Below are 10,821 nucleotides of genomic sequence, written 5' to 3'. Positions count from 1 at the left end.
CCTTTCCTCCACTCTCATTTTATGGACAAGGACCCCTCGCCCTTGGGAGTACCATCCTGGGGTGGACCCGGTGGAACGGGACCCAGAGGATCTTGCAGTTCATCGGAGACTCCAGGGTGGTCAGGGTAGGTGTAGGGTGGTCCCCTGGCCTTACCCCTGGTACACGGGCACCTTCAACCTGCCCAGCTGGCACCCTTACACTGCAACCCTAGGACCCAGACATGCTCCTACTGGCTTGGCAGAGCCATCTCGGCACCTTGACAGTGCCAGGGTGGCAGTGCCAAGATGCCAGCTGGGCAGTGTGAAGATGCCCGCATACTAGAAGTAAGGCCAAGGGACTAACCCTCCACCTACCCTGACCACCCTGGAGTCTCCGATGACCTGCAAAATCCCCTGGGTGCCGTTCCGCCTGCTCCACATTTGTGTGGACTAGCAGTGTCAGCGCCCGGCTGGGAACGCCCTGGAGAGGCCGTTGAATGGAAGGCCGGTGGATCCCGCGCAGGTAGATCATAAGTAGGTTTGGGTGGCGGAGGGGTGGTGGTTTTGTGTGGGGGAGGTTTGCTGGTGGGGTGGTGTGGGTGTGGGGAGGTGGGCTGGTGTGAGGGTGGAGTGGTGGTGTGGGTGTTTTGGGGTGACGGTGGGGTGTGGTGGGGTGCGGTGGGGGTGGGGTGATGGGTGGTGAGGGTGGGGTGGGGTGGTGTGGGGGAGGTGGGATGTGTGGGGTGGGTGGGATGGTGTGGTGTGGAGATTGTGTGAGGGTAGTGGGGGTGGGGTCTGGTGGGGGTGGTGTGGAGATGGTGTGGGGGGGAGGGGGGTGGGGTGATTACACACGGAGCCATAGTCTCTGGACTCAGAGCTACTGTTACCCCAACATCTTCAACATCATATCTGCAAATCCTGTCCAAAAGCCCCCCAACGTCGGACACGCTCAAAACATGTGGACATGGTTCAGCGGCCTCCCTGTGTATCGCCCACACCTATCCTACCCCCCCCCCCCCCCCCCCCCCCCCACACACACACACGGAAAGAACCAACTCTTCCTGGACACCGTCATGTGGGCCCTGTGTTCCACTTTAAACTGGATGAGACACAGTCTTGCACACCACGAGGACGCATTAACCCTCCGCAAAGCCTCACTCCACACTCCAGCCCCCAAAGCCCCACCCAGCCCTTTCTCACACTTACTCCTAACCTCCTCCACTGGGTCACTCTCTCTTCAACAGTTCCCCATATATATCTGAGACCTTGCCCTCTCCTATTTCCTCCTCACACAGGAGTTTGTCCTGCAGCGGCAGGGAGTGGCAGCACCGGAAACAATGCCGCCTCCTTCCTACTGACGTCCCTAACCTGCAGATATCTGAACCCATTTCCCTTCAGCAACTGGTATGTCCCCTCCAGCTCCTCCGAGTCTGCAAACTTCCCTCCAACAAACAAATCCCGTAAATATTCTATCCCCACCTGTCACCCCACCTGGACTCCAGGGTGGTCAGGGTAGGTGTAGAGTGGTCCCCTGGCCTTACCCCTGGTACATGGGCACCTTCAACCTGCCCAGCTGGCACCCTTACACTGAAACCCTAGGACAAGGCATGCTCCTACTGGCTTGGCAGAGCCATCTCGGCACCTTGACAGTGCCAGGGTGGCAGTGCCAAGATGCCAGCTGGGCAGTGTGAAGATGCCCGCGTACTAGAAGTAAGGCCAGGGGGCCAACCCTCCACCTACCCTAACCACCCTGGAGTCTCTGATGACCTGCAAGATCCCCTGGATGACGTTCCGCCTGAGGCAGCCCTATGATTGTCACAAATCAGTACCCACAGAGACATGCCTTCCATTCTAAAATGCTGCCGCACTGATTCTAAACCATCAACGCTGATACCACCACCGGGCTTGTGGAGTATTTGGCCGGCGAGAGTGGAAGGGGCGTCTGCAATACTGCCCTCAAACTAGTCCCTTTACACAATCCACCTCCATCCGCCCCACGCTGACTACTCCTCCACTGCCCGTTTCCTAACCATTGCAATGTTTACTGACCAATAATTGTTTTGCAAGTGCAGCAACGCATTATAATTACATTCAACAACAGCCGGACATTCGTCGACAGCTGCCGCCCCTTCACAAATCCCAGCTCGTCCTAACTTAACAACCCCGGCACACAATCCTCTATCCACATGACTAGTACCTTCACCAACAGCTTCACATCCACATTCAGCAGTGAAATCGGGCAGTAGGACCTACACTGATCCGGGTCTTTGTCTTTCTTTAAAATGAGCGATACCGAGGCCTGAGACAGCGTCAGGGGATCTCTCCCCTCTCCATCGACTCATTATACATCTCGACCAACAGGGGCCCCAGCTCTGACCCAAACATCTCGGAGAGCTCGGCTGGAAATGCATCTGGACCCAGGGCCTTCCTTGTCCGCATCAAACCCACCCAATCCATTAGCTCCCTCAGCCCAATTGGGGCTCCCAGTCCCTGCACCTTCGCCTCCACCACCCTCGGAACTCCAGCCCTCCAAAAATCGCCTCATGCCCTCATCTCCCACTGGAGGCTCCGAGTGTTTAATTTCTGGTAAAAAGCCTCAAACACTCCGTCCACCTCCTCTGCCTCCGTTACCGCCGTACCCCCGGTTCTTCTCATCCACCCAATTTCCCTCGCCACCACCTGTCTCCTCAGCTGACACGCAAGCATCCTGCTGGATTTCTCCCATAGTTATAACTGTCTTCCTGGCCCTGCACAGTTGCCCCACCACCTTTCCCATGGATACAAGTCCAAACTCTATCTGGAGCTCCTGTCTCTCCTTCAACAGCGCCTCCTCAGGTGCTGCTGAGTGCCTCCGGTCAACCCTCAGAATGACCTCAACCTCTCAGTCAGCTCTACTCTCTCTTTCTGCGCCCGGATTGAGATAACCCCCCCCCCCCCCCCCCCACTTCCCTTACCACTGCCTTCAGCACCTCCCACAAAGTGGAGGCAGAAACCTCCACTGTCTTTTTCTACTCCACATAGTTCCTGATAGCCACCGCCTTACGCCAATAACCCCACATCCAACCTTCACTGTGGCTGTTAGAGACACCCCTTTGCCAACCACAATTCCACCCAATGCAGTGCATAGTCAGATACCATAATTGTCTAATAATCCGATCCAACCACCCCCGCCAACAGCGTCTTGTCCAGGACAAAGAAATCAATCTGGGAGTACCCCTGGTGTGCTTGCGAGAAGCATGAAAATTCCTTCGCCTTCGGCCTCTCAAATCGCCACAGGTCTGCCCCTCCCATGCATTCCATAAACCCCAAAAGCTCCTTTGCCAAGTGACCTGGGACAGGTCTAGTCCAACCTGGAGTCCAGCACCATATCCAAACCCCCCTCATAATCAGCCGGTGAGGGTCCAGATCTGGGATCTTTGCCAAAACCCACTTCAAAAACTCTATATCATCCCAATTTGGGGTATACACGTTCATGAGCACCATGGGTGCCCTGTCCAACCTCCCATTTACCATCACAAATCTATCCCCAGGGTCTGTCACAATACACTCCACCTCAAAGGCCTTGCTCTTATTGATCAACACAACCACCCCTCCAAATCCAAATGGAATACCTGCCCCACCTAGCTTTTCCTCAAGCTTGTCTGGATTATCACCACGTCCACCTTTAAACTCCTTAAATGAACGAAAATGCTAGACCTCTTAATTGGCCTATTTAATCCCCGAACGTTCGACATAATCAATCGGGTCGGGGGGGCTCCCCGCCAACCCCCTGTCCGATCAGGCATAGCCCCTCTTTAACCAGCTCCCACAGGTCAATGCTTTGCACACGCTCGGGGTATCACCAAGATGTCTGCCGCCATCCCCACTTTAATCAACTCCATCTGTTGTTATATGCTTCTTCATGTAGCATAAACTGCTTCTTTGATGTATGCTCTAACAAAGGAAGGTTCAGACTTGGAGATAAGTTTAACACATTTATTGAGCAGTTAACAATTCTCCCACTTGAGTTCGACTCTCCTGTTAATCTTGCTGTAGTAACTCAGTCTAACTAACCAGTCTGCTCTAAGCCATGCGGTGGGTGTGATGCTTCTGATCTGCCCCTGTCCTTATCTCTGAGTGTCGCCTGTGGAAAGAGAAAGAGCATGTGTGCCCTGTCCTTTTATATGGGTTGTGTAAATGCCCCCTTGTGGTAGTGTCACCTTTGGGTGTCTTGCCTGCCCATTGGTCGTGTCCTATTCTATGTGTTCATTAGCTGTATGTCTGCATGTCATGATGTCCCTCTCATGTTTACTTAGTTGTAGTGTATTTACATTAACTCCTTGTGTATTTACAGTGATGCATATCACCACATCCCCCTTTTTTCGTGTTACATATTTTCTGTACAGTGTTAAAGAAAATAGGTAGATAAGTGATGATATGTACAAACCATGATGATAGTGGTGATTATACAATACCAAATAATATGTATGAGTCCAAAGTGCATGAATTAATATGGTCGAGTGGCTTTCTTGTGTTGTTATTGAAGTGTCGATGTTGATGTTGTCATTTCCTTGTGAACTCCGTCAGAGTCCCTGTGCTTAAGGAACCAAGAAGTCATTAGGAGGTGTACAAATGGTCAAATCACTTTGTTGTCTGATTTGGACTCTTTTTTTCTATGCTTGTGGGAGCGATGCAGTATGTCATCTGTCTTGAAAGTTGGTTTGCTTGTTCGTAGTGGAGCAAACATGAATTTGTAAAATGCGTAATCCTGCTATGGTATATCTGCACACTTGCCATTGCCTTGAGCTGTGCTTTCACAGTGTCCTGCAGTTGCAGAGTTGTACCATGTTGTACCAGTCATTGTTCTATTGTTGTTGCCATTGTTGTTATTGACATGCTTGTAGTTGTGTTTGTTGCCTCTGGTACGCTTCTTGTTGTTGTCTTTTGGAGTACCTGAAGGAGTTGAAGATTTCTGTTGCACTTTCACCCACAATGGTGAGCAGAAGCTCTATCTTCTCAGCATCGGCCACGCCATCTAGGTCGGATGCTGCCACGTAGATCTCAAATCTCTGTTTGAATGCACACCAGTTGGCACTGACATTGCCGTGGTACTTGAGCTACTGAAGAACCGGAATCTCGAACATCTTGCCTGGGTGCTGTTGCTGGTAGTCACGGATCTTGCTGAGTTGAACTATATAGATTCAACAGGCACTCACTGCTACCTATGTTGTGTTATGCATCTTCACATAGGATAAGCTGCTTATTTGATGTATGCTCTGACAAAGGAAGGTTCAGACTTGGAGATAGGTTCAACACATTTACTGAGCAGTTAACAATTCTCCCACTTGAGTTCGACTCTCCTGTTAATCTTGCTATAGTAACTCAGTTTAACTAACCAGTCTGCTCTAAGCCATGAGGTGTGTATGATGCTTCTGATCTGCCCCTGTATCTCTGAGTGTCGCCTGTGGAAAAAGAAAGAGCATGTGTGCCCTGTCCTTTTATATGGGTTGTGTAAATGCCCCCTTGTGGTAGTGTCACCTTTGGGTGCCTTGACTGCCCATTGGTCGTGTCCTATTCTATGTGTTCATTAGCTGTATGTCTGCATGTCATGATGTCTCTGGTGCTCCCTCTAGTGTTGACTTAGTTGTAGTGTATTTACATTAACCTCTTGTGTATTTACAGTGATGCATATCACCACACCGTCCACATCAGCACCCCCCCCCCTCACCCCACTCCCCCTCCAAACAAAGAAGCAAAAAACTAACCCACCCCGCCCCCTCCATGGATCGAACATCCACTTCTCCCATTAACTAGCCCACCTGCTAGCATGGTGGCCCCACTCAAGGCAGCCATGTACCGACTCCCTCCCTACCATCCCTCACCTGCAATTCCCCGGGTTGAACACACTTACCCAGTCCATGCCCAAACACAGTAAATACAACAATCCGCCCAGCATACAGACCCACATTCCCCATACTGGCATCTACAAAGTTCAATGTCCTCGCAAGTCCCCCAGTCCATGGTGTCTCCTGGATTTACTCGCCCTGATTCTGGTGGGTGACCCACAGATGAGCAGGATATAACACCCCGAGCATCACTCCCCTCTTGTAGAGGGCGGCTTTGACCCGATTGAACCTAGCCCACCACTTGGCCAAATCTGCACCCACGTCCTGGTAGATACCCACCACGTTTCCTTCCCAGGTACCCTCTCTCGCTTCGCCCACCGCAGAAACTTGTCTTTATCCAGAAAATGATGCAGCCGCACCACCATCGTCCTCGGCTGCTCCCCCGCCTTTGGACTCCTCCTCAATGCGCTCGATCCACCTCGGTCCAAGACCCCTCCCCAACCAACTTCTTGAACATATTCGCCACATACTTTGTGGCTTGCATTCCCTCAATCCCTTCAGGCAGCCCCACAATCAATAGATTCTACCTCCTGATGTGATTCTGCAGGTCCTCCATCTTCTCCCTCAGCTGCTTCTGGCCCTCTGACATGAGTACTGTCTCTGCCTCCATCGAGGCCAATCGGTCCTCATGATCCATCACCAACTCCTCCACCTTCTGGAGCTCCGATCTCTGCACCTCCAGTCTCTGCTCCACTCTCTCAATAGCCGTCTTGATCAGCTCCAGCACCTTAGACAAGTCCTCTGAGGCCTCTTGCCTCTGCTGTTGGAACTTGCCATTCAGAAACTCCACCAATTGCTCAGTAGACCACTGGGCAGGCAACAATGCCCCAGAGCTCTCTGCCATCTTCCCCTCTGTCTCACTTCAAATGTCCTCCCGGCCAGACTGCTGCCCCTTGATCGTTGCACTCCTTGTTTGGAAAGCCAGAAACAGGCCCCACCGAGGGAGAATTTCTCTCAGTGTTCCTGCACTTTGCACCAGCTTTGGACACTGCAACACATCAGGGAGGGGGTGAGGTACCTGGAAAGATTCTTGCTCCTTGTGTGGATGGGAACTGGGATTACAGGGAGGTTGGCCAAACTGACCACAGCACCGTGGTACAGGGAGCTTTTCAAGTGGGGGGAGAGAAAGAAATGCATAGTAATTGGGGATAGTATAGTTAGGAGCATTGACATTATTGACGGGATGGTCTTCATCTGAATCATAGTTGGGGGGAGGGTTCAGTTCTATGGAGAATTAGAAAATCAAAGTTAAAGGAGAAGGTAGAAGTGCAGGTTAATGACGAGGACTTTGAACTCGTTAAAGGAGCCGAGGGCTCAGGAGAGTTTAGTCAAGTTTCCATAACACGTAGTAGAAGAGAGAGTATAGATGGTGGCAGGAATCTAACTCCAGGCAGAGCAAAAACAGGGAAAAATACGAGAAGGTGGTCAATGCAGGACTGAGGATGTTGTGCCTTAACGTGTGCAGTATACGGAACAAGGTAAATGAGCCTGTTGCGCACATTGAAATTAGCCGGTACAACGTTGTGGGCATCACAGAGACATGCCTGCAGGGGTCAGGGCTGGGATCTAAATATCCAAGGATATGTGTCCTATCGAAAGGACAGACAGATGGGCAAAGGGGGTTCCATGTTGCTAAGGAATTAAATTAAATCAAGGACAAGATGCAATATGGGATCAGAAGACATAGAATCTGCGGGTAGAGTTGAGGAATCACAAAGGGAAAATGACTCTGACGGGAATTATGTACAGGCCCCCCTAACAGAAATTAATCCCAAAGAGGAGGAAACATGCAAAGGGAAGGGCGAAGCACCTTAGAATCTTAGAATTTACAGTGCAGGAGCAGGCCATTCGGCCCATCGAGTCTGCACCGGCCCTTCGAATTAGCACCTTACTTAAGTCCACACCTCCAACCTTTCCCCAACAAATCTTTTTGGACACTAAGAGCAATTTATCATGGCCAATCCACCTAACCGGCACATCTTTGGACTGTGGGAGGAAACCAGAGCACCTGGAGGAAATCCATGCAGACATGGGGAGAACATGCAGACAGTGACCCAAGCCGCAAATCGAACCCAGATCCCTGGTGCTGTGAAGCAACAGTGGTAACCACTGTGCTACTGTGCCACCCACTCACGTGGTAGGTAGTATGGGCAGCTCTTCACGGTCAGGTATTCCATGCCCAGGGAGCAGTAGGTTGTCAGGGGTCGCCACGTCCGAGCACCAGGAGGAGTTGATGAGGAGGCAACTTCCTCCACCTTTGCATTCGAGGAGGTAAGAAGGAAGTTAGACAAAGGAGAACCAGTGGATGTGATCTATTTAGATTTCCAGAAGGCCTTTGACAAGGTGCTGTATAGGAGGCTGTTAAATAAGAGCCCATGGTGTTAAGGATAAGATACTGGCATGGATAAAGAATTGGCTGACTGGCAGGAGGCAGAGAGTGGGATAAAGGGGTCTTTTTCAGGATGGCAGCCATTGACTCGTTGTGTGCCTCAGGGGTCGGTGTTGGGACCACAACATTTCACAATATACATTAACGATCTGGAAGAAAGAACTGAGGGTACTGTTTCTAAAGTTTGCAGATGATACAAAGATATGCAGAGGGACAGGTAGTATTGAAGAAGCAAGTGGCTGCAAAAGGCCTTGGACAAGCTCGCAGAGTGGGCAGGTGGAATACAATGTGGTAAAGTGTGAGGTTATGCACTTTGGGAGGATGAGTGGAGGCAGAGACTATTTTGTAAGTGGGAAAAGGCTGAGGAAATCAGAAGCACAAAGCACCAAGTTACTTAGGACTCCTAGCTCATGATTCTCTTCAGGTTAACGTGCAGGTTCAGTTGGCAATTAGGAAGGCAAACGCAATGTTAGCATTCATGTCGAGAGGGCTAGAATACAAGAGGGGGGATTTACTTCCGAGGCCGTACAAGGCCCCATTTGGGGTATCGTGAGCAGTTTTGGGCCCTGATTCCAAGGAAGGATGTGCTGGCCTTGGCAAGGGTCCAGAGGAGGTTCACAAGAATGATCCCTGGAATGAAGAGCTTGTTACACGAGGAGTAGTTGGAGATCTGAGTCTGTACTCACTGGAGTTCAGAATGATGAGGGGGAATCTCATGAAACTTACAGGATACTGAGATAGAGTGAATGTGGAGGGAATGTTTCCGCGAGCAGGAAAAACTAGAACCTGAGGGCACAGCCTCAGACTGAAGGAACAATACTTTAAAACTGAGATGAGGAGGAATTTCTTCAGCTAGAGGGTGGTGAATTTGTGGAACTCTTTGCCGTAGAAGGCAGCGGAGATCAAATCACTGTGTCTTTAAGACAGAGTTAGATAGGTTCGTGATTAAAAGGAAACCAGGGGTGATGTGGAGAAGGCAGGAGAATGGGGATGAGAAACATATCAGCCATGATTGAATGATGGAGAAGACTTGATGGGCCGAATGGCCTAATTCTGCTCCTATGTCTGCTGGTCTTAAACACCTCCTATATCGGGTGGAAAGATCCAAACAATTCCAGCTCGGGCAGGAGCTACCAAATGTGTGACCCTTCACTCCATGGCCGCCACTGGACGCCTGACGGTGGGATTCTAACTTCCCACTACTTGTCAATGGGATTTCCAATTGTAATCACTCCCCGCCACCGAGAAACCCATGGGCGTGGGTTTAATGCCAGTGGGAAAAGTGAATGACAACAAGCAGGAGAGTTCTCTGGCCAGGGAGAGTTATAGGGGCCGGAGGAGCTGACAGAGTTGGTGAAGGTCATTGGTTCTATACAATGTTACAGTGATGGGAAGGGTTGCAAGAGCTCGGTATAGTGATTAATAAGGAGATCAGGGGTGATCATAGTTGAAAACTGAGGTCTAGGTTGTGATCTCCTATACACATTGTGCCCAAACGGGGACGGGATGCAGCCAGTAGATGCCAGGAGAGACCGCTTCTGGGATTTACCAGGTCTGCTCTGCCTCGCCAGATCACATGGGAGTTTGTGAGACGTCGGGATCTGGGCGGGATCAGTATTTGGCAGATCTGCATGTTAGAGTGAGGTAGCTGGTCTGGTCTGGGTGCCAGCCTGGCATTGCCAAGGTGCCCAGGTGACAAAGCCAGACTGCCCATGTGATGTGTGGTGAGGCCTGAGGATGCCGTTAGAGGTCAGTTGGGGCATTCAGGTCACGTCGGGGAGTCGAAAGATCGGGACAACATTCAGAAATAGCATTCCAATTTCCTCCTGTACTGAGGGGTTTTGGAGAGCGGAGCTCCTCAGTACAGGAAACAGGACTAAGTGCAGCCTCAGTGGGGCCTTTCCCGTTGAGACCCCAGATAACAACAGATGCCCGTTCGATAGCATGGTCTTTATCAGGGCTGTGAGCTCCGGAAACACCCAGCTAAACACACTTAAAGCAGGATTCTATTGCAATCCCGTTAGATCGCGCCACAGTCTCTGGATCTAGTTGATATTGAAATATCCAGCGTGCTCTGATGGGAATTCTCCACTGTGGTCTCTGTATTGTTCATTTTCGATAAATAATAAAGGATTCACTTTAACATCTGTTCTGTGTCTCATTTCTGGTCAGAATCTGTATTGCTACAAGTCAGACTTTCTTTTGTTATTTACAACAACTTATGCTTGTATCGCACTTGTCACATAGTAAAGCGACCAGAGGCACTTCATAGGAGTGTTATCAAGCACAACCTAACACTGAGTCACATCAGCAGATATTAGGGACAAGTGACCAAAAGCTTGGCCAAAATGGAAGGATTAAGTCGACTTGTAAAGGAAGAGGGAAAGATGTTCAGATGGGAATTCCAAAACTCAGGACCTTAGGAGCTAAAAGAACGGCTCCTAAAGGTGGAGCAACTGAAATAAAATTTAGGAAAGAGGTTGGAACGCGAGGAGAAGAGATAGAATGCCTACAGTGCAGAAGGAGGCCATTCAACCCATCGAGTCTGCACTGACCCTACCTAGACCC

This window comes from Scyliorhinus canicula, chromosome 3, assembly GCF_902713615.1.
Source record: "Scyliorhinus canicula chromosome 3, sScyCan1.1, whole genome shotgun sequence".
Classification (NCBI taxonomy): Eukaryota; Metazoa; Chordata; class Chondrichthyes; order Carcharhiniformes; family Scyliorhinidae; genus Scyliorhinus; species Scyliorhinus canicula.
The sequence above is the reverse complement of the archived record's forward strand: the minus strand, read 5'-3'. Positions refer to the sequence as shown.